We start from the raw sequence: 22,554 nt of genomic DNA, 5'->3' as shown, positions 1-22,554 counted from the left end.
AATAGCTCCAAATACATGCTTTAATTTCACCTTCACTGGTTTGCCCTTTGCTTTCTTGACACTGGCAAACTGTTTTGAAAAATCAAATTATTCATTGGTTTAGATATCTTTAAAATAAAACCAGCTGCTAATTTTATTTATTAGTCCAATGGTTTCTTCACATTGAATTTTATTAATCCTATACCTGACTTTCATAATTTCCATTTCAGTGTTTAATTTGGGAATTTTAATTTCTTTTAGGTTTTTTTTTTACTTGCATACTAAATTCATTATTCTGCTCTTTCTCTTTTATTGATCCAAAGATTTAGAGATATAAAACTTCCAGTAACTGCTGTTTTGGCTGCATCCCACATATTTTTGTATGTTTTCTCACTTCTGTCACATCTTGAATGGAATCAACTGTTTTTATCATTTCTTCTTTGCCAATTCATATTGTAGGATTAATTTATCTAGGCTCCAGTTAATTGTTCATTCATACTTCAAATTATGTTGAAAATAATTTTTATCATATTATGGTTTAGAAAAGGTCCATTTACTATTTCTGCTTCTGTTCGATGGATTTCAGGTTTTTAGTTCCTAATAACATGGTTAGTTTTGGGAAAACTGCCATGTACAACAGAGAAACAGGCATTATCCTTTACATCCTCATTTAATATTCTCCAGAGGTGGGGAGGTGGAGCCAATATGGCAGAATGAAAGCAGTGACTTGCTTGAGCTCTCCTCCAAACCCCTCCAAATACTCATAAAAAATGGCTCTAAACAAATTCTGAAGCAGCAGAACCCACAAAAAGACAGAGTGAAACAAATTTCCAGCCCAAGACAGCCTGGATGATTCATCAGAAAGGTGTATTGCGCCAGGCTGGCAGCACAGCGCAGCACGCCTTGGGCACGCAGGCCGCCGCAAACCTGGAGCAGGCCTCAGAGGACTGAATCTCGGGCAGCTGTGGAGGTTTCCAGACTCCTCAATCCACCAATGACAAAGATAACTTAGAAGGTCAGTGGCAAAAGTCTGTTTCTGTCAGTGCTGAAAAAGGATGGCAGGGTTTCAGCTCCATTTCCCAAGACCTTAGCGCTGGGGGGCAGCTGCTTCCCGAGCTTCCGGCCCACAGACTGAGGGGGAATCCAGTGGCTGATCAGAGAGGGATTGCAGGGATCTCTTTACCAGTGCTGAGGCAGGAATCTTTTGCTTTGCCCGTGTTTGGATCAGGGCCACAGTTCTGGGTGGCGGTGCCGGGGTGAGGAGGAGCACTGGTTTAGTGGAGCTTGTAGTGATTGTAGAGAGGAGCCCCTCCTCACAATTACAGGACAGAAAGGAGTACTTGTGGTCACAGGGCAGGAAAGGAATAAACACCTCACCCCTTATCATACCACCTTGGAAGAACTGAATATTTACAGGTCCCTACAAGTATCTCTGAAAACAACTGTACAAACCCCCAAAGCTTGGGACAGTACATTCTCCACATTGGAAGCAGATTCATACCTTAACAAAGAGTTTAAAACTCAAGTAATTAGCCGGGATCATGAGCAAGCAGTACAAAAAAGTCAGATCATAGAATCTTACTTTGGTGAAAAAGAAGATCAAAATATACAACCAGAAGAAGACAACACAGCCAAAGCTCCTACATCCAAAGCCTTCAAGAAAAATATGAATCAGTGCCAGGTCTTGGAAGAGCTCAAAAGGGATTTTGAGAAACAAGTAAGGGAAGTACACAAAAAACTGGGAAGAGAAATTAGAGTGATGCAAGAAAATCATGAAAGACAAGTCAACAACTTGCTAAAGGAGACCCAAAAAAATACTGAAGAAAATAACACCTTAAAAAATAGCCTAACCCAAATAGCAAAAGAGGTCCAAAAAGCCAATGAGGAGAAAAATGCCCTAAAAAGAAAAATTGGCCAAATGGAAAAGGAAGTGCAAAAGATTACTGAAGAAAATACTTCCTTAAAAATTAGAATAGACCAATTGGAAGAAAGTGACTTTATGGAAATCACAACACAATAGAACAAATCCAAAAGAATGAAAAATTAGAAAACAATGTGAAATACCTCATTGGAAAAATAACTGACCTGGAAAATAGATCCAGGAGAGAGAATTTTAAAATTATTGACTATCTGAAAGCCATAATAAAAAAAAAGAGCCTAGACATCATCTTTCAAGAAATTATCAAGGAAAACTGCCCTGATATTTTAGAAATAGAGGGCAAAATAGAAATCGAAAGAATCCACAGATCTCCCCGTGATAGAGATCCCCAAAGGAAAACTTCTAGGAATATTGTAGCCAAATTCCACAGTTCCCAGGTCAAGGAGAAAATATTACCAGCTGCCAGAAAGAAACAATTCAAGTATGGTGGAAACACAATCAGGATAACACAAGATTTAGCAGCTTCTACATTAAAGGACCACAGGGCATGGAATATAATATTCCAGAGGGCAAAGGAGATAGGATTACAACCAAGAATCACCTACCCAGCAAAACTGAGGATAATCCTTCAGGGGAAAAAATGGTCATTCAGTGAAATAGAGGACTTTCAAACATTCTTGATGAAAAGACCAGAGCTGAATAGAAAATTTGACTTTCAAATACAGGACTCAAGTGGAACATGAAGAGGTAAACAGGAAAGAGAAATCATAACAGACTTATTAAGATTGAATTGTTCACATTCCTGCATGGAAAAATGATATTTGTAACTCATGAGAACTTTGTCAGTATTAGGGTAGTTGAAGGATAAAAATTGTATGTATGTATAGATAGATAGATAGAGGGCACAGGGTGAGTTGAAGATTAAGGGGTCATATCTGGAGAATAAAATTAAGGGATGAGAGAGGATTATACTTGGAGAAGAAGAAAGGGAGAGGTACAATGGGGTAAATTATCTCCCCAAAAAAAAATCAGAAAAGAAAAGTCTCTTACAGTGGAAGGGGAAACAGGGGAAGGTGAGAGGGAATGAGTGAATCTTATTCTCATAGGATTTGGCTTAAGGAGGCAATAACATACACATTCAATTGGGTATAGAAATCTGTCTTACCCTATGGGAAAATAGGGGGAGAAGGGGACAAGAGAGCAGGGGGGGTGATAGAGAGGAGGGCAGATTGGGAAAGGGGGTAATCAGAAGTAAATACTTCTGAAGAGGGACAGGGTCAAAATAAAGAATAGAATAAATGAAAAGGGCAGGATAGGATTAAGGGAAATAGAGTTAGTTTTTCACAACATGTCTACTATAGATGTGTTTTGCACAACTGCACATGTACAACCTATATTGACTTGCTTGCCTTTTCAATGACGGTGGGTGGGGAGGGGGGAAGAGAGAAAATTTGAAACCTAAAGTTTTAAAAACATATGTTTAAAAAAATGTTTTCACATGCTACTGGGAAATAAGAAATATAGGAAATGAGGTACAGAAGTCTATCCTGCCCTACAGGAAAATAGAAGGGGAAGGGGATAAGAGAAGGGGAGAGAGATAGAAGAGAAGACAGAATAGGGGAAGGGATATTCAGAATGCATGCCATGTCGGGAAGGGGGGAGGGGGGAGATGGGGTGAAAATTTGGAACTCAAAAACTTGTGGAAGTGAATGTTGGAAACAGAAAATAAACAAATTTATATTTAAAAAAAATATTCTCCAGAGGTCTAACATGTATAAATATTCTATAATTCTATTCAACTCCTTAACTTGTCCCTTGTTTATCTAATGGTTATGTTTATCTAAGTCTGAAAAGGATAAATTGAAGTCCCCCACTAGCATAATTTTATTGTCTATTTCCTACTGACACACATTTAACTTTTCTTGTAAAAATTATGATACTATGCCACGTGGTGCATATATGTTCCTATTGATATTCATAGTACCTTTCGGCAAAATGTACTTGCGTTTATTATTTCTTTTAATCAAATATATTGTTACTTTTGCTTTGTCTGAGATCATGACTGCTAACTCTGTTTGTTTAGTTTTGTTTTTTTCATTTCACCTCAAGCACAATACATCCTGCATGTATCTTTGTGTTTCAAGTGTATCTCTTGGAAACAATATCTTTTCAGATTCTGGTTTCTAATCCATTCTGTATTACTTCTGTTTAAGAGTGAGTTCATCCCATTCACATTCAAAGATTGCAAACTGGGTATTTCCTTCCATTCAATAATCTTCTGTTTAACCTTTTCTCTTTGTATTTACCCTGTCCCTTCCTTAAATGTCAGATTTGTTTCTGACCACTGCCTCCCTCTTATTACCCATCCCTTTTTCTTTGCCCTTTCTCCCCTGAATTGTTTGTTAGGTAAGACAGATTTCCATATCCTACTGATTGTGTATATATATTTTTTCCTCTTTGAACCAGTTCAGATAAAAGGTTCAAGAGATATCTAGTCACCCTCTCCCCATTTGCCCCTACATTTTAACAACTCTTCCTCGTGTGCCTTTGTGATAAGATAAATTTCCCCATTTCTGGTTTTGATCCAGAAAAACAAAAGGCCAAGAACTTCAACAGAATCACTGTGAAAAAAATGTGAAGGTGCTATAGCATTATTGCATTTCACACTGTATTAGAAAACAGTAATCATCAAAATGATTAGATACTGGGGCAGCTAGGTGGCACAGTGGATAGAGCACTGGCCCTACAGTCAGGAGGACCTGAGTTCAAATTCGGCCTCAGACAGATAACACTTACTAGCTGTGTGACTCTGGGCAAGTCACTTAACCCCAACTGCCTCACTAAAAACAAAACAAAATAATTAGGTAGTGACTAAGAAACACAGTGGCAGATCAATGGAATAGATTAGTTCCACAATACACAGTAGTAAATGACCATGTTAATCTATTGTTAGATAAATCCAAACATGTAAGGTATTGGGACGAGGACTCAGTATTTGACAAAAATTACTGGGAAAACTGGAAAGCAGGTTGGCAGAAACTAGGTAGTGACCAACATTTCACACACCATATAGAAAGATAGTCAAAATGGGTACATGATTTGGATATAAAGGGTCATATGATGGGTAAATTAGAGGAACATGGAAAATTTTCTGTGTTAGATCTCTGAATGAGGGAAGAATTTGTGCCCAAATAAGAGATACAGAGCGTCATAGAATATAAAATGGATCCTTTTGATTACATTAAAGTTTTTGCACAAACAAAACTAATGTAGCCAAGATTAGAAGAAAAGCAGGAAACTCAGAAAACTATTTTATAGCAAGTTTCTGTGATAAAGACCTCACTTCTGAAATATGTAGAGAACAAAATTCATAACAAGTCATTCCCCAACTGATAAATTGTGAAAGTATATATGAACAGGCAGTTTCCAAAAGAAGAAATCATAGTTATCTTTGGTCGTATAAAAACATGCTCTAAATCACTAATGATTAGAGAAATGCAAATTAAAACAACTCAGGAGTTACTGCTTCATACCTATCAGATTGGCTACTATGACAGAAAAGGAAAACAAAGGCTGATGGAAGGGGAATGATGAAAAAGTGGGATACTAATTTGACTGTTGGTGGAATTATAAACTGCTGCAATCATTCTGGAGAATAATTGGGAATTATTCCCAAAGGGCTCTCAAACTTTACATACCTTTTGACAGAGCAATACTATTGCTGGGTCTCTGTCACAGAGATCAAGTAAAATGTAAAGAACTAATATGTACAAAAATACTGATAGCAGTTCTTTTTATTGAGGCAAAATTTGAAATCAAGGAGATGCCCAACCATTGGGAACTGGCTAAACACGTTGTGGTATATGATTGTGATGGAATACTGCTCTGTTAGAAGACATGATGAGCAGGATGGTTTCAGAACAAGCTGGGAATATTGATATGAACTGATGTAAAGTGAAGCGTGCAGAACCAGGAGAACATCATGCACAATAACAGCAATGATGTACAATGATCACTGTGAAGGACTTTGCTGTTCACAGCAATACATCTAAGACGGTTCTGAGGGATTTATGATGAAAAATGCTATTCACATCCTGAGAAAGAACTGACTCTGAATGCAGATTTAGGCATGTTTATTTTATTTTGATTGGGGGGGGGGAGGTTTGGTCTGTTTTCTTGTGATATTGGGCCTCAGAGCTGTGAGCTGAAGATTTTAAGTTCACTTGCCTAATCACAGGAAGCTAACTGGAGGACATCCACCCCATGGTGACCAAGCTCAGCATGGTGGAGGTAACTCAATTATATGGAAAGTTCCCCACCTACTTGTGTTGCCCCTTTGGCCCTTGTCACCCCTCTATTGCCCCATATGGAGGGATGACCATGAGCACTGGACCAACCAGTAGCCCTGGTTGCCAGCCTGTGGCTTGCCTTTCTACCAGTCTATGGGTGTGGTCATCAGAACCTCCTGAGAGGTCAAGCTAGGTCCATCAAGGTCTGCTCATTAGCCCATTTGTCAAGCAGTGGGATTCTGTGTTTTCTGTAGATCCTCCTGGAGGGTCAAGGGGAGGGTGTATCAACCAGTGAGGCTGTGTTTTAGTTTTCCCTCATCTGTATTGTCTGGGAATGAAGCACTATACAACTAAAGCCCTGCGGGAAGGGCCTGCTTCACATTGTGAGGAAGAGCTAAGGTCCATTTCCTGACAGGGCACCACAGACCCTTTAATAAAGTGCCATTGGCTCAGAGCTCTGCCTCAGTTTCTTTTATTCTAGGTTTGACAATTTTATTCCTCATAACATATGCTGGAAATAAAAAGCAAAGAAACACCAAATTCTCATACTAAGCAGAGTCAAGCAATACAAATTCCCACATTGACTACACCCCAAAATGCAAGTCTCACCCTTCTCCTTAGTCCATGACCTCTCTCACAAGGTAAGTAGTATTCCTACTTATTGATATGCTAAAATCATGGTTGATCACTGTGTTGAGTTTGAAGTTCTTCAGAATGCCTTGTTTATTACAACATCGATGGTATAGCATAAATTCTCCTCATTCATCTCTGCATCACCCACATACAAGTTTTCCCTGGATTTCTTTAGAACTGTCTCTTCATTTTGTAAAAACCAAAATAATATTCTTTTATATTAATATGTCTTAATTTTCCCGTCTTTCCCCAACTGAAATACACCTCCTTTGTTTTCCAGTTCTTTGTCACTACAAAAAGAAATTATATAAATATTGTTGATGTGTGTGTCTTTTCTCTCTTTGATCGGTCTGGGATACAGTCCTGCTGAAAGACCAAAGGTTATATACAGGTTAGTACTTTCTTGAGCATAGTTGCAAATTGCTTTCTATAGCAACTGGAGCAATTTACAATTCTCCCAATAGTGCGTCAATGTGTCTGCTTTCCCACTCCATTTTTGTCAACTTAAAAAATGGGATGGGTATTTCCTGTTCTGTTAATCTGAACATTTTACTTCTTATTTATCCATTAAAGTTGTTGGTTTTGTTGTCATAAATTGAACAAAATAGTTTCTAAAAATATTCTTTATTTCTTCATTGATTTTCATTTTTATTTTCTTTTACTTTGATACTGGCAATTTGGTTTACCATTTTCTTTTCAGTCAAATTAGCTAGTGATTCATGTATTATTTTGTTTTCTTTTCAAAAAGCCATAGCTCCAAGTTTTAACATATCAATGTGTTTTTACTTTCAGTTTTCTTGATCTGTTGTTTTATATTTAAATTTTTAATTGTGTTGATTTTATTTTAAGATAAAATTTTATCCCCCCCCTTCAATAACATGGAAAAGAATTTTAACTTTGTATTATTAAAATTGTAGGTTTCAAATTCTATCTCTCCCTCCCCTCACTTCTCCCTCAGATGGTCAATAATTTTATGTAGGTTATATACATGCAATCACATAAACATATTTCTATATTATTCATTTTGTGGAAGAAAGCAGAAGGAAGAAAGGAAGGAAAGGACCCTTCATCAGTTCTTTCTCTAGTAGTGGGTAGTACTTTTCATCATAAGTCCTTTGGAATTATCATGGATCAGTGTATTATGGAGAATAGCTGTCATTGATAGTTGTTCATTATAAAGTATTTGCTCTTACTATATACAATGTTCTGGTTCTGCTCACTTCACCTCTCATCAGTTCATATAAATCTTTCCAGGTTTTTCTGAAATCATCCGGCTTCTCATTTCTTATACCACACTAATAATCCATTGTGGTCATATACCAAAACTTGTCCAGCCATTCTCAAACTGAGATGCATTCCCTCATTTTCCAATTCCCTGCCATCACCAGAAGAGCTGCTATAAATATTTTTGGAAAATTAGATACCCCCCTTTTTTTTCTCTTTGGGCTACAGAACTAGTAGTGGTCGCTGAGTATGAACAGTTTTATCCCCTTTGGGCACAGCTCCAAATTGCTCTCCAGAAAAGCTGAAATGTATAATTTACATCCAATCACTTTTCTGGAGGGGAGAGAGGGAATTTGGGATTCAATTTTTTTTAAAAATGGAGGGGTAGAGCCAAGATGTCACAGTAAAGGCAGGGATTTGCCTGAGCTCTCCCCAAAGTGCATCCCTAAAATTAACAAAGAGGCTAAAAGATGTAAAAACCTCAGTGTTGAATGAGCTGTAGGAAGACAGGTACACTAATCCAGTGCTGCAAAAGCCTTGGATCAATCCAATATTTCAGGGAAATAATATAGGGAAGGGAGGAAGTAAGCATTTATACAGCTCCTATTACGTGCCAGGAACTGTGCTAAGAGCTTCAAACATACCATCTCATTTGGCCCTCACAACAACCCTGAGTGGAAGGTGCTTCTGTTAAGCCCATTTTGTAGACTAAAAACCAAATCAAATCAGTCAGATGGTGAAATCACCGATCCACTCAAAATTTATTGTGCTATTAGAAAGGACAGATTCCCTTTTCTTTTTATTGTTAATGTACCCTCCTCACCAGGTAAAAGAAGTATGCACAGGAATGTGCTGAATAGACCACAAGCTAATAAACAAATAAAAATAATAATAGCTAACATGGATACAATGCCTAATATGTACCAGGCATTATCCTAAGCACTCTACAATGAATATCTCATTTTATCCTCACACCAACCCTGGGAGATATGTTTTTAACATTTCCACTTTATAGAGGGGGAAGCTGGGGCAGAGATGAAGTGACTTGCCCTTGGTCACCCAGCTAGTGCAACTTTCAAAGGCTGGATTTGAACTCGGGTCTTCCTGGCTCCAGATGTGATCCTCTGTTCACTGTACCAACATGCCTAGTAGATATGGTCACTTTTCCCCAAGGACCACAACCCTCTATACCTCCCTCTGTGAGTTCCAGGTAATTTAGTGAATGATGGTGGAATTAATTCCAGCTGGGCTAGGTCTGGGTCATAGAATCCTGGCCTGCAACCCCCTCCCTGTTTGGTCACAGGGAGCATACATAGGGAAAGGACCTTCTTTTGAATATAAGCAGAAACCTATAAACCATAAGAAAGAGGGATTGAGTATGTGAGCTTGACCCTGTCAATACATATCTCTGGCTTCATTTTCTTCATCTGTAAAAACTAATGCTTCAAGGGCATCATCATTTGTGAGCCATTCTAAATCATCTGATCTGAAGGGAATACTTGGAGGAATGAATTTAGGACTCAATTTTTTTAAAAAATGGAGGGGTAGAGCCAAGATGTCACAGTAAAGGCAGGGATTTGCCTGAGCTGTCCCCAAAGTACTTCCCTAAAATTAACAAAGATGCTAAAAGATGTAAAAACCTCAGTGTTGAATGAGCTGTAGGAAGACAGGTACTCTAATCCAGTGCTGCAAAAGCCTTGGATCAATTCAATATTTCAGGGAAATAATATAGGGGAGGGAGGAAGTCCCTTTCCTTTTTCTTCCATCTCTTTGGGATACAGACCTAGTAGTGGTATTGCTGAGTCAAAGTGCATGCTGTTTTATTTTTTGTTTGTCTGTTTTTTGTTGAAGCAATTGTGGTTAAGTGACTTTCCCAGTTAGTGTTATGTGTCTGAGGCTGGATTTGAACTCAGTTCCTCCTGACTCCAGGGCCAGTGCTCTATCCACTGCACCAGCTAGCTGCCCCAGTATACACATAGTTTCATAGTCCTTTGGGCACAGTTTCAAACTGTTCTCCAGAATGGTTGAACCAATTCTGAATTGTGCTCATGTCCCTCTTTCCACATCCCCTCCAGAATTTGCCATTTCCTTTTTTTTGTCACTTTGGCCAATCTGAGGTAGTATGACATGTTACTTCAAAGTTGCTTTCATTTTCATTTCTCTAGTTAAAAGTGATTTAGGGCACTCTTTCATTATTAGTGATCGCTTTGATTTCTTCCTTGAAAACTGTGTTTCTATTCCTAAATCTTAATGGGAATCTTATTCATCTTTTCATGTGTGTCCCTAATTAGATGACAAGGCATTTGGCTACCATTGATAATCCTGCTGTTTACTTGCACTTCAGTGAACTTCTTTCCTTTGAAGTTCAGAGCACAGGACCAAAATCACATTGCATTAAAATCTGTCACAGGCACTAACGAGCCTTTGTTTTAATAAGGTGATTCCAACTCTTTATGGTCCACGGTGGCTACCCAAATGGATAGGAGCAGCACCAGCAATATCAGGAACACAGTTCACATTATGATATATTTCTCAAGTACCACCAACAATTATTCATCACACATTAGGCTCAGGATCATCTCACGGTGCGAGGTCACCTTCAAGACTCTTGCCATATTCTGAGGGACCAAAGTTAATACTAAGGATCTTCCAAAACCACCATCCACTCAGTAACCTCTCCCTCCCACAAAGCCCATGGGAGGGTAATATTAAATCTTTGCCCCTTTACAGGGCTCCTTAGAGGAGAGGAACCTCCCATGGTGCCTAAATAAGGACTCCATGAAATGCATCTAGAGACTCAGAATCACACTTTAGTCAGCTGGGGGAATCTTCCCACACTCCTTATAATCATGAAAATCACTCTACTATCAATTCTCTGATGGACATAAAGTAGTGCCCTTAATCTAAAGTCTTACCTAAACTCAAAAAGTTTCTCTCCAGAAAGAATTCTTTCATCTTGAGTAAGTTGTGTCTACAGGCTGAAGGTCTTCCCACATTCACTACATTCATAAGGTGTCTCTCCAGAATGAATGCACTGATGTTGAGTAAAAGATACATTCAGATAGAAGACCTTCCCTTTTACATTACATTCAGAAGCCATGAATTACTTGAAGTTGAAAAAGATCTGATTTGTGATGGAAGGCCTCCCACACTACTCACATTCATAAAGAATTTCTTCAGTGTGAATTCTCTGATATCCAGTAATATGTGGCTTCTTCTTGAAGGCCTTCCCATATTCACTACATACATAAGGTTTTTCTCCAACATGAATTTTTGGTGTCTACTGAGATCTGAATTGCAATGGAATGCCTTCCCACACTCCTTACCAATCTCCCCAGGATAAATTCTCTGATGGATATAAAGTAGTGTCCTCCATCTAAAGGCCAACCTACATGCATTGCACTCAAGATTTCTTTCCTGAATTAATTCTTTGGTGTTGATTAAGTTGGATCCTCACTCTGAAGGTCTTCCCACATCCATTATATCCATAAGGTTTCTCTTCAGTATGATTTTTTTAATGACGAATAAGATCTGAGTTGTAGGGGAAAGCCTTCCCACACTCCTTACATTTATTAAGGATGTTTTAAGTATGAATTCCCTGGTGTACAGTAAGATATTTTTTCCTTTTGTAGGCCTTTCCACATTCATTACATTCATAAAGTTTCTCTCCAGTATGAAGTTTTTTTAATGTCGAAAAAGATCTGAGTTGTAGTGGAAACCCTTCCCACACTCCTTATATTCATAACATAACTCTCAAGTATGAATTCTCTGGTGACTACTAAGATGGTCCTTCCTCTTGAAGGCCTTTCCACATTCAATACATTTACAAGGTTTTTCTCCAGTATGAATTCTGTGATGTACTCTAAGTTGTGAGTTAGTCCTGAAGGCCTTCCCACATTCACTACATTGATAAGGTTTCTCTCCAGCATGAATTCTCTGATGTACTCTGATGTCTTAGTCCTGAACGCCTTCCCACATTCACTACATTCATAAGGTTTATCTCCAGTATGAATTCTTTGATGTACTGTAAACTGTTTTGCATATTTGAAGGACTTCCCACATTCACTACATTGATAAGATTTCTCTCCAGTATGAATTCTGTGATGCTCTATAAGTTGCGTCTTAACCCTGAAAGCCTTTCCACATTCACTACATTCATAAGGATTCTCTCCAATATGAATTCTCTGACGCAGAGAAAGACGCTTCTTACTCATGAAGACCTTCATACATTCACCATCTTCACAAGGTTTCTATCCAGTATGAATTCCCTGAGGTAGTGTAAATTGTTTCTTACATTTGAAGGCCTTTCCACATTCACTACATTGATAAGGTTTCTCTCCAGTATGAATTCTGTGATGCACTGCAAGTTTTGTCTTATCCCGGAAGTCCTTTCCACATTCACCACATTCATAGGTTTTCTCTCCAGTATCAATTTTTTGATGTAGAGTGATATCTGAGCTGTAGTGGAAACCCTTCCCATGCTCCTCATATCCATAACACAACCCTCCAGCATGAATCCTCTGATGACCACTAAAACGGTCCTTCCTCCTGAAGGTCTTTCCACATTTCCTACATTCATAAGGTTTCTCTCCACTATGAAGTCTTTGATGTCGAGTTAGTCCTGACTTGAAAAGAAAAGTCTTCCCACACTCCTTACATTTATAAAGAAATGTTTCCAATATGAATTCTGTGATGCATTGTTAGTTGTGTCTTATATCTGAATGCTTTTTCACATGCACTACATTCATAAGGTTTCTCACCAGTATGAACTCTTCAACGCACAATACATTGTTTCTTATTTCTGAAGGCCTTCCCACATTCACTACATTCATAAGGTTTCTCTCTAGGATGAATTCTGTGATGAAATTTAAGTTGTGTCTTATCCCTGCAGGCCTTCCCACATTCGTTACATTCATAAGGTTTCTCTCCAGTATTAATTCTGTGATGCACTGTAAGTTCTGTTTTATCCCTAAAGGCTGTCCCATATTCACTGCATTTGCAAAGTTTCTCTCCAGCATGAATTTTCTGATGCACAAAAAGGTGCTCCTTGCTCCTGAAGGCCTTCCCATACTCACTATATTCAAGAAATTTATCTCCAATAAATTTTGGGCTCTCTGAAAGGAAGAATACAGAGCTGATTAACCCTGCCTTTTTTACCCTTTCCCAAGATTCTAAGTTCCTCAAAGGTTTTAGTGCAATTCTCTTGCCTTCTCACTTGAGAAGGATAGTATCACTAGTCTTTCACTAAGAATCAATATATCTTATGTGGAAGTATGATGACTCAGAAGTAATATGTAAACGATTTGATTGAGGACAAAATTACCTGGAGGGATGAATGAACCCTTACTCTACTTCAACTGGCTTACATTTGAATAGAATAAGACTATGCAGAAAAACACAGATGACTCTGAGAAATTGCAAATGTATCCTTACCATCTGAGGTGAAAATAGGAAGAGAAAAGATTGAATAGAAAGAGTGAGTTTAGAGGGAGGAAGAGAAAGATACATGAAGTAAACAGAATAAAGAAATATGAGGGGGGAAATGTGACAATCATTGACTTCAATTTTCTCTAAAAATCCAACATATCTACTTTATAAGGGATTAATTGAAATTTTTAAGAATAAAAAAGACAGGTGTTTTTGACAAGAGAAATTATTAATAATTACCTGAAACATTACTCAAAACTCTGGTAATCAAAGAAGTGAAAATGAAAATAATTTGGAGGTAGCAATAAATAGCCACCAGATTAGCAAAGAAACTTTAAAAATGACAAAATTTTGGCATTGCCATACTTTTTTTTTCAGTTTTTGTTAAATAGTGATTTCGTATCCCAGAAGCTGGGGTCTTTGGATTTATCAAATAGTAGATTAGTATAGTCATTGACTGTTGTGTCTTGCACGCCTAACCTATTCCACTGATACACCACTGTATCGTTTAGTCTGTACCATGTAGTTTTGATGATTGCTGCTTTTTAACACAATTTAAGACCTGGTACAGCTAGGCCACCTTCCTCTGCATTTCTTTTCATCAATTCCTTTGATACTCTGGACTTTTTGTTCTTCCAGATGAATTTTGTTATTGTTTTTGATAGCTCGATAAAATAACTATTTGGTCGTCTCATTAGTATGACACTGAATAAGTACATTAATTTAGGTAGAATTGTTGTTTTTATTATATTAGCTTGGCTTACCAAGGAGCAACTGATATTTTACCAGTTATTTAGATCTGACTTTATTGGTGTGAAAAGTGTTTTGTAATTGTGTTCATATAGTTCCTAATTTTGTTTTGGCAGGTAGACTCGGAAACATTTCATAATGTCTACAGGAATTTTTCTATCTCTTGCTGCTAGGCTTTGTTAGTAATATACAGAAATGCATGTGATTTGTGTGGGTTTATTTTATATGCTGCAACTCTGCTAAACTTGTTTGTTATTTCAAGTAATTTTTTACTTGATTCTCTAAATATACCACCATATCACCTGCAAAGACTGATAGCTTTGTTTCTTCTTTGCCTATTCCAATTTCTTTTGCTTCTCTAACTGCTAAAGCTAACATGTCTAGCACAATACTGAATAACAGTGGTAGTAACAGACATCCTTGGTTCACCACCTATCTTACTGAAAATGCTTCTAGCTTATCCCCATTACATATGATGCTTGCTGATTGTTTCTGACAGGTGCTAACTATCATTTTAAGAAAGACTCTATTGATTCCAGTTATTCCTAAAGAGAGGAATAATTGTAGTGAGAATTAAAGAACACACTCAGCTGCTTTTAATAGGAATGGGTGTTGTAGTTTTTCAAATACTTTTTGTGCACCTATTGAGAAAATCATATGATTTCTGTTGGGTTTCTTGTTGATATGGTCAACTTTGCTAATACTTTTCTGAATACTGAACCAGCCCTGCCTTCCTGGTCTGAATCCTACCTGGTCATAGTGTATTATCTTTGAGATAATTTGCTGGAATTTCTTGGCTAACATTTTATTTATAACTTTTGGCCCAATATTCATTAGGGAAATTGGTCTATAATTTCCTTTCTCTGTTTTGGCTCTTTCAGCATCACATTTGTATCACACAACGTATTTTCTAAGACTCCTTTGCCTATTTTCCCAAATATTTTACATACTATAGGAATTGGTTGTTCTTTAAATGTTTGATAGAATTAACTCATAAATCCAAGTAGCGCTGGAGTTTTCTTAGGGAGTGTATTCATGGCTTGTTCAATTTATTTTTTTGAAATGGGGTTAAGTATTTTACTTCCTTTTCTGCTAACCTGGGAAATGTGTATTTTTGTAAATATTCATCCATTTCACTAAGATTATCAAATTTATTGGTATACAGTTGGGCAAAATACCTCCTAATTACTGTTTTGATTTCCTCTTCATTGGTGGTAAATTCACCCTTTTCATTTCTGATGCTGTTACTGTGGTTTTCTTTTTCTTTTTCTTTTTTTTTTGGTGAGGCAACTGGGGTTAAGTAACTTGCTCAGAGTCACACAGCTGGTGAGTATTATGTGTCTGAGGCCAGATTGTAATTCAGGGCCTGCTGACTCCACAGCAGGTGCTCTATCTACTGCACCACCTAGCTTCCCCTCTTCTTTTTTTAATTCAAACTAACCAAAAACTTATCTATTTTATTGTTTTTTTTTCATAAAAGGAGCTCTTAGATTTTCTTATTAATGCAATAGTTTTCTTAATTTCAATTTTATTAATCTCTCCTATGGTGTTCAGAATTTCCACTTTGGTATTTAACTGGGAATTTTCAATTTGTTCTTTTTCTAGCTTTTTTATTGCATGCCTAATTCACTGATCTCTTCTCTCTCTCTCTCTATTCATGCAAGCATTTAGAGATATAAAACTTTCCCTAAGGCCAGCTTTCGCTGCATCCCATAAGTTTTGATATGTTGCCTCATAATCGTCATTCTCTTGTACGAAGTTATTGATTGTTTCTATGATTTGTTGTCTGACCCACTCATTCTTTAGGATTAGATTATTTAGTTTCCAATTGATTTTTAGTCTATCTTCCATAGCCTTTTATTGCCTGTAATTTTTATTGCATCATCATCTGAAAAAGACAAATTGACTATTTCTACCTTTTTGCAATGGACTGTGAAGTTTTTATGCCCTAGTCCATGGTCAATATCTATCATAACATGGAGAAAAAGATATATTCCTTTCTGTCCCCATTCAGTTTTCACCAGAGATCAACCATATTTAACTTTTCTAAAATTCTACTGATGTCCTCAACTTCTTTCTTATTTATTTTGTGGTTAGATTTACAGTATGGAAGAAACTGAGCACAGACCAACATCTTACACTGTATACCAAGGTAAGGACAAAATGGCTATAGGATTTAGATATAAAGGCTGATGCTATAAGCAAACTAAAAGAGCAAGAAATAGTTTACCTTTCAGATGTATGGAGAAGGGAAGAATTTATAATGAAATGAGAGACAGAGAATATTATGAAATACAAAATGGATAATTTTGATTACATTAAATTGAAAAGTTTTTGTGCAAACAAAGCCAATGCATCCAAGATTAAGAGGAAAGCAAAAAACTGGGAAATAATTTTTACAAACAGTATCTCTGATAAGGGCCTTGTTTCTAAAATATATAGAAAATAAAGTTAAATTCATAAGAAGACAAGGTGGGGCAGCTCGATGTTGCAGTGGATAGAGCACAGGCCCCGAAGTCAGGAGTATCTGAGTTCACATCCAGTCTCAGACCAAACACGTAACACTTACCAACTCTGTGATCCTGGGCAAGTCACTTAACCTCAACTGCCTTAAAAAAGAAAAAGAAAAAATAATACAAGGCATTCCCCAATTGATAAATGGTGAAAGAATATGAGCAGGCAATTTTCAGAGGAAGAAACTACATCTACCCTGACATGAAAAAATGTTCCAAGTAACTACCGATTAGAGAAATGCAAATCAAAATGATTCTGAGGTACCACATCATGCCGATCAGATTGGCTAACATGACAAAACACGACAATGATAAATGCTGGAGAACAATTTAATTTAAATTTAATATTAAGCTACTGCTGCCTTTTTTAAACTATAAATTTATTTATTTTGTTTTCAACATTCACTTCCACACGTTTTTGAGTTCCAAATTTTAACCCCGTCTCCCCCTCCCCCCACACCAAGATGGCATGCATTCTGAATATTCCTTCCCCTACTCTGTCCTCTCTTCTATCTTTCTCCCCTTCTCTTATCCCCTTCCCCTTCTATTTTCCTGTACGGCAGGATAGACTTCTGTACCTCATTTCCTATATTTCTTATTTCCCAGTAGCATGTGAAAACACTTTTTTAAATATATGTTTTTAAAACTTTAGGTTTCAAATTTTCTCTCTTCCCCCCTCCCCACCCACACTCATTGAAAAGGCAAGCAAGTCAATATAGGTTGTACATGTGCAGTTATGCAAAACACATCCATAGTAGACATGTTGTGAAAAACTAACTCTATTTCCCTTAATCTTATCCTGACCTCCCATTTATTCTATTCTTTCTTTGGACCCTGTCCCTCCTCAGAAGTATTTACTTCTGATTAACCCCTTTCCCAATCTGCCCTCCTCTCTATCATCCCCATGCTCTCTTGTAACCTTTTCCCTCTATTTTCCTGTAGCGTAAGACAGATTTCCATACCCAATTGAACGTGTATGTTATTGCCTCCTTAAGCCACATCCTATGAGAATAAGATTCACTCATTCCCTCATCACCTTCCCCCGTTTCCCCTTCCACTGTAAGACACTTTTCTTTTGTTTTTTTTGTGAGATAATTTACCCCATTCTACCTCTCCCTTTCTTCTTCTCCAAGTATAATCCTCTCTCATCCCTTAATTTTATTCTCCAGATATGACCCCTTAATCTTCAACTCACCCTGTGCCCTCTGTCTATCTATCTACATATATATACATACATATAATGTTTTTCCTCCAACTACCCTGATACTGACAAAGCTCTCATGAGTTATAAATATCATCTTTCCATGCAGGAATGTAAGCAGTTCAATCTTAATAAGTGTCTTATGATTTCTCTTTCCTGTTTACCTCTTCATGTTCCACTTGAGTCCTGTATTTGAAAGTCAAATTTTCTATTCAGCTCTGGTCTTTTCATCAAGAATGCTTGAAAGTCCTCTATTTCACTGAATGACCATTTTTTCCCCTGAAGGATTATCCTCAGTTTTGCTGGGTAGGTGACTCTTGGTTGTAATCCTATCTCCTTTGCCCTCTGGAATATTATATTCCATGCCCTGCGGTCCTTTAATGTAGAAGCTGCTAAATCTTGTGTTATCCTGATTGTGTTCCCACAGTACTTGAACTGTTTCCTCCTGGCAGCTGGTAATATTTTCTCCTTGACCTGGGAACTCTGGAATTTGGCTACAATATTCCTAGGAGTTTTCCTTTGGGGATCTCTTTCAGGAGGAGATCTGTGGATTCTTTCAATTTCTATTTTGCCCTCTGGTTCTAATATATCAGGGCAGTTTTCCTTGATAATTTCTTGAAAGATGATGTCTAGGCTCTTTTTTGATCATGGCTTTCAGATAGTCCAATAATTTTTAAATTCTCTCTCCTGGATCTATTTTCCAGGTCAGTTGTTTTTCCAATGAGATATTTCACATTTTTTCTAATTTTTCATTCTTTTGGATTTGTTCTACTGTGTCGTGATTTCTCATAAAGTCACTATCTTCCAATTGCTCTATTCTAATTTTTAAGGAAGTATTTTCTTCAGTAAGCTTTTGGACTTCCTTTTCCATCTGGCCAATTTTGCTTTTTAGGGCATTTTTCTCCTCATTGGCTTTTTGGACCTCTTTTGCCATTTGGGTTAGGCTATTTTTTAAGGTGTTATTTTCTTCAGTTTTTTTGGGTCTCCTTTAGCATCACTCTCAGTTTTTCCTCTACTTTCTAACTTGCTTCTCAAAATCGTTTTTGAGCTCTTCCATGGCCTGGGACCAATTCATATTTTTCTTGGAGGCTTTGGATGTAGGGGCTTTGACTTTGTTGTCTTCTTCTGGTTGTATATTTTGTCTTCTTTTTCACCAAAGTAAGATAATATAGTCTGACTCTTTTTGCCTGCTTGCTCATGATCCCGGCCAATTACTTGAGTTTTAAACTCTTTGTTAAGGTACAAATCTGCTTCCAATGTGGAGAATGTACTGTCCCAAGCTTGGGGTTTGTACAGCTGTTTTCAGAGATACTTGTAGGGACCTGTAAATTTTCAGTTCTTCCAAGGTGGTATGATAAGGGGCGAGGTGTTTACTCCTTTCCTGGCCTGTGACTACAAGTACTCCTTTCTGTCCTGTAACTGTGAGGAGGGGCTCCTCTCCACAATCACTACAAGCTCCACCAAGCCAGCTCCTCCTCACCCCAGCACCGCCCCAGAACTGTGGCCCAGATCCAAACACGGGCAAAGCAAGAGATTCCTGCCTCAGCACTGGCAAAGAGATCCCTGCAATCCCTCTCTGATCAGCCACTGGATTCCCCCTCAGTCTGTGGGCCGGAAGCTCAGGAAGCAGCTGCCCCCCACCGCTAAGGTCTTGGGGAATGGAGCTGAAACCCCGCCTTCCTTTCTCAGCACGACACAAACAGACTTTTCCCATTGACCTTGTAAGTTGTCTTTGGCATTGGTGGATTGAGGAGTCTGGAAACCTCCACAGCTGCCCGAGATTCAGTCCTCTGAGGCCTGCTCCAGGTTTGCTGGCCTGCGTACCACCACGCACTGCTGCGCTCCCAGCCCAGCACGATACACCTTTCTGATCAATCATCCAGGTTGTCTTGGGCTGGAAATTTGTTTCACTCTGTCTTTTTGTGGGTTCTGCTGCTTCAGAATATGTTTAGAGCCATTTTTAATGAGTATTTGGAGGGATTTGGAGGACAGTTCAAGCAAGTCACTGCTTTCACTCTGCCATCTTGGCTACGGCCCTCCCTTTCTCTATATTTTTAAACAGCTTATGTAATGTTAAAATGACCCATGAAAATTCCAAAGGACTAATTATAAAATATTACTAGAAAACTGATAAACTTTGAGTGCAAACTGAACCATATTCCTTTATATTTGCATTTTGCTTCACTTTTTTTTTTTTTACCAGGGCCAATATGGAAATGTTTTTCATTACATGCAAAATAAGTGTCCTCTTGTTTGCCTTCTCAATGGGTGGTGGATGGATTGGAAGGTGGGAAAGAATTGGAAAATCAAAATTTAAAGAAAAAAAACACAAAGTAAATGTAAGGTCTTTTTTGTGTGTCTAAAGGATATATTAGTCTCCATATGGTCTCATTTAGCCCTAAACATAGAATTCCTTGATGTCCACAATTTCTAGTACTATAGTGCAAGAGAAAGCCACCTATCCCACGGTCTCTGGTGTGAAACGCTATTTCAGAAAAGGAGTAAGTGGTACTCACCTTGGAGGGCCTGGCTGTCAGGGCAGAAGCCACTCCCTCTTCCTCCAAGCTGTCCTCCTGGGGCACAGCAGAGGCCACAGAAGGTAGAGCTGGGGAGGAAAGCAGAAGCAGGAGAATGAGGGGTCACAACAGGGGTCAGCCCTGCTCAGACCAAGCATTCCCGCTTCTCCACCGCGGGGAGATCAGGGAGGGGGGCAGGGGCTGGGGGCGGGGATGGGAGGGGGCCAGAGGGAAGAGGTCATTTGTCTCCTGGGGCGGGCGGGGGGGGGGGCCGTTGTCTCGGAGCCAGCATCTCTTTAGAGAGAAAATGGACAGTTTCAGCAAGGGGAGGGCACAGGTCCCAGGCAGCATCAGGGAAAGCTTCCTGGAGGAGGCGCTACGGAGAAGGAGATGAGGCCACGGGAAGTCCGCACCGAGGATCAGACAGACTGACACCGGGAGCACGTTCTCTGGGGCTCCGCGCACAGGGCAAGGCCTGAGGCCTGGAGGGGCAGGCCCTGAAGAGGGCCACGGGATGCGGGCGAGACTGAAGGAGGATTAGAATCCGCCTCCGCCTGCTCGGCCTCCAACCCCTCGCCCCTTCCCCCCGCAAGGGCCGCCCCCAGGTCCCTGGGAGCCCCTCGGGGGCTTCCTTTCTCCTCTGCCGGACGCTCCTCCCATTCTCCGGATGCTCTCCAGCCAGCCCCCGGCGGTCCGACCCCGCCGCACCCCCGCAGCCGGCTCTGCCTGGGCCTGGCCCGGCTCTAGACCCCGCTCATCACGTCACACTTCAGCCCTGGGCAAAAAAGAAGAAGCGAGAACCAGCGAGAGTGGAAGAGGCGGGGAGAAAAGGAAACGGAAGTGTCCCAGTAAGACTGAAATCTAATCCTCCCACCCGTGAGCTTGGAAAATGACCGAGGCGAGCACGGCCTTCTGGGAATCGTAGTCTGCAGGCGTAGGCGCTTCTGCGCATACCTGGGCCCGGCCTGGAATGTGGTCCTGCCTCCGTGCCAGGAGCCCCGCCCCCTCCACGCCTGCCATTTCTTCGTGCATGTTCTTCACAGGCCCAGAGCCCACGGGGAGACACCAGGCGTGGGGTCACAGACCTCGAGACGTCCTGGGGCTCCTCCGAGGCTAGTCCATCCCGCAGTCTCTCCCACTCCGGTAGCCGGTCACAAAGGCCACCGCTCTAATGAAATGCTTCCTGTGCACCAGCACCTTCAGCAGGAAGTGACGCAAACACGCAGGAAGCCATGGCTCTGAGGAAGGAAACCACGGGCTGGGGCAGGATACCCGGAGCCCACGCTCAGCCCCCTGGAGCTTCCAGGATGACCAGGACACGAGTGGGCCCGGGGCAGTAGGAGAGGTCAAGAGGGCGCCGGCTAGGACAAGGTCGTGCTGGCTTTGTGTCTGTTTCCTCTGCCAAGGAGACTGACCCGAGGGAAACCAGGAGACGTGGAGAGCGTTTGGCTGGGCCTGGGAATGCCAGTCGTCTGCTAGATGGGCTCAATGAAACTCTGAGCTAAAGTTCAGGAGAAGCTCACTGTGTTCCAGGCAAGGCTAGGTACTTTACAATGACTTTCTCATCTGGTCCTCACAACAACCCTGAGAAGCAGGTGCTGTTATACAGACCATGTTTTATAGATGTGGAAACTAAGGTGAAGTGACTGGCCCAGGGTCACACAGGTAGCAAGTGCCTGAAGTTGGATTTGAACTCAGGACTTCCTAATTGCATGCCCAGAATTCTATCCGCTGCAAAGAGAAAGTCTGAGGGTCTCCAGCTCCTAGACTGATTCTTTTGAGGAGACAAACTAGGCCATCTTTTGCCCCAATTCTTACCTAGCCTTTAATTGCTGAATGGGTGTTGCCTCAGATTGACAGAGACCTGGGAAGGCCAAGGTCTCCAACTGCATCAGGAGACATCACCAGCTGTCCTGACCTATGTCTTGCCACTGGATTTTGGTGAATCTCAAGGTGAGAGTGAGGCTGGTGACTTTGCACAGCTTTGCCTCCCTTAAAGTGAGTTCACTTGCAAGTCACGGCATCACCCTCCTGATGTCATAGGTCCTCTTCCAAAATGAAGGACAAACAACAATCCACTGCACCACCTAGCTGCCCCTACTTTCCTCCTTAGTACTGAAAGAAGTGGTAGATACGATTACAG

General features: G+C 39.8%; 1 pseudogene across 1 annotated transcript; it reads right to left on the bottom strand.

The window, feature by feature from the left end:
- Window positions 1-8,741: 8,741 nt before the first annotated feature.
- On the bottom strand, window positions 8,742-20,621 carry LOC110196312 (uncharacterized; annotated as a pseudogene). The gene is made up of 3 exons (XR_013484432.1): window positions 20,412-20,621; window positions 16,751-16,790; window positions 8,742-13,118 (listed from the first exon to the last, which is right to left on the bottom strand). The product of XR_013484432.1 is annotated as an uncharacterized LOC110196312 (transcript).
- Between the last annotated feature and the right edge of the window lie 1,933 nt (window positions 20,622-22,554).

This window comes from Phascolarctos cinereus, unplaced genomic scaffold, assembly GCF_003287225.1.
Source record: "Phascolarctos cinereus isolate Bilbo 61053 unplaced genomic scaffold, phaCin_HiC Scaffold_2;HRSCAF=192, whole genome shotgun sequence".
Taxonomy (NCBI): Eukaryota; Metazoa; Chordata; class Mammalia; order Diprotodontia; family Phascolarctidae; genus Phascolarctos; species Phascolarctos cinereus.
The sequence above is the reverse complement of the archived record's forward strand: the minus strand, read 5'-3'. Positions and strand labels throughout refer to the sequence as shown.